This window comes from Littorina saxatilis, linkage group LG14, assembly GCF_037325665.1.
Source record: "Littorina saxatilis isolate snail1 linkage group LG14, US_GU_Lsax_2.0, whole genome shotgun sequence".
NCBI lineage: Eukaryota > Metazoa > Mollusca > Gastropoda > Littorinimorpha > Littorinidae > Littorina > Littorina saxatilis.
This window is the reverse complement of record NC_090258.1, coordinates 17,386,554-17,388,973: the sequence shown is the minus strand read 5'-3', so window position 1 is coordinate 17,388,973 and position 2,420 is coordinate 17,386,554.

Here is a 2,420-nt window from a genome sequence, read left to right as displayed (position 1 = left end):
AGGGGATGGTTGGATTGTATCAGGTGTAACCCTTCAGAATGTATTCGACATGGCCCTTTTGAATGTAGAATTGGATTGTATTAGGTATGAACCTTCAGAATGTATTCGACATGGCCCTTTTGAATGTAGAATTGGATTGTATTAGGTATGAACCTTCAGAATGTATTCGACATGGCCCTTTTGAATGTAGAATTGGATTGTATTAGGTATAACCCTTCAGAATGAATTCGACATGGCCCTTTTGAATGTAGAATTGGATCAGGTATAACCCTTCAGAATGTATTCGACATGGCCCTTTTGAATGTAGAATTGGATTGTATTAGGTATGAACCTTCAGAATGTATTCGACATGGCCCTTTTGAATGTAGAATTGGATTGTATTAGGTATAACCCTTCAGAATGAATTCGACATGGCCCTTTTGAATGTAGAATTGGATCAGGTATAACCCTTCAGAATGTATTCGACATGGCCCTTTTGAATGTAGAATTGGATTGTATTAGGTATAACCCTTCAGAATGTATTCGACATGGCCCTTTTGAATGTAGCTTTAGATTGTATCAGGTATAACCCTTCAGAATGTATTTGACATGGCCGTTTTGAATGTAGAATTGTATTGTATTAGGTATGACACTTCAGAATGTATTCGACATGGCCCTTTTGAATGTAGAATTAGGTATGAACCTTCAGAATGAATTCGACATGGCCCTTTTGAATGTAGAATTGGATTGTATCAGGTATAACCATTCAGAATGTATTCGAAATGGCCCTTTTGACTGTATAATTGGATTGTATTAGGTATGAACCTTCAGATTGGAGGGTCTTTCTTTCTTTCTTTATTTGGTGTTTAACGTCGTTTTCAACCGTTCAAGGTTATATCGCGACGGGATTGGAGGGTTGGACTGTCCTGATTAGGCTGACCCTTTGGCAATTTGTTTGTTTGTTTGTTTGTTTGTTTGCTTAACGCCCAGTCCAGCACGAAGGGCCATATCAGGGCTGTGCTGCGTTGACATATAACGTGCGCCACACACAAGACAGAAGTCGCAGCACAGTCTTCATGTCTCACCCAGTCACATTATTCTGACACCGGACCAACCAGTCCTAGCACTAACCCCATAATGCCAGACGCCAGGCGGAGCAGCCACTAGATTGCCAATTTTAAAGTCGTAGGTATGACCCGGCCAGGGTTCGAACCCACGACCTCCCGCTCACTTGGCGGACGCCTTACCACTAGGCCACCGTGTTGCGGTCCATTTGGCAATGCATAGTTATATTGTATTAAGACCGGCACGGTTGGCCTAGTGGTAAGGCGTCCGACCCGTGATCGGGAGGTCGTGGGTTCGAACCCCGGCCGGGTCATACCTAAGACTTTAAAATTGGCAATCTAGTGGCTGCTCCGCCTGGCGTCTGGCATTATGGGGTTAGTGCTAGGACTGGTTGGTCCGGTGTCAGAATAATGTGACTGGGTGAGACATGAAGCCTGTGCTGCGACTTCTGTCTTGTGTGTGGCGCACGTTATATGTCAGAGCAGCACCGCCCTGATATGGCCCTTCGTGGTCGGCTGGGCGTTAAGCAAACAAACAAACAAACAAACAAATATTGTATTAAGCTTGTATTAGGTATTTCCCTTTAGAACGTAGGGTTGTATTTTATTGGGCATGGCCCTTCCGATTGTAGTGTTGTATTGTATTTGGTTTGACCCTTCAGAATATAGGTTTTGATTGAAATAGGCTGACCCTTTAGACTGTGAAGTTGGATTGTATTAAACATCAACTTTCAGAATGCAGGTTTGTGTTGTATTAGGTATGAAACTTCAGAGTGTAGGACTGGCTTCAGAATGTGGGGTTGTATTGAACATGACCCTTCCGAATTCCCAATGTAGGTTTAGATTGAATAAGGCTTGGCCCTTTAGATTCTGGATTGAAGTAGGCATAACCCTTCAGAATGTAAGGTAGAGATCGTATTGGACATTAACCTTCAAAATGAAAGGCTCCATTAACCACAACGGTTCAAACCTAGACCGAATCTGAAGCCAAGAAGTCATCATAAACTCTTTGGAGAGACGTCAACTAGTTTACGAAAAAAAACACACAAAAAACGTTGCACATGAAAACGAACCCCACATTCATCTTCAGGGTCCAAGGGGGTTTCCAGTGCGCCCTCTTGGCGTTAATGTTAACAGTTCGGCGGTTTTATTCAGTAGAGTTCTCTTGGAAGAAGGGACAAGAGGGAGAAAAAAGAGAGGGCAATTTTTTTTCATCGAGGAAAGGGTAGCGCGGATCAAAATAATCCCATTTCACTCATTTACAAGGGGGGTAATAATGGCACACAAAGACGAACCATGAAGACAACATTTTGATTCCATTGACAGCACTTGCGGGGTTTCGGTTCAACCCTTTTCTTCAGGGCCGCAACCCCGTGT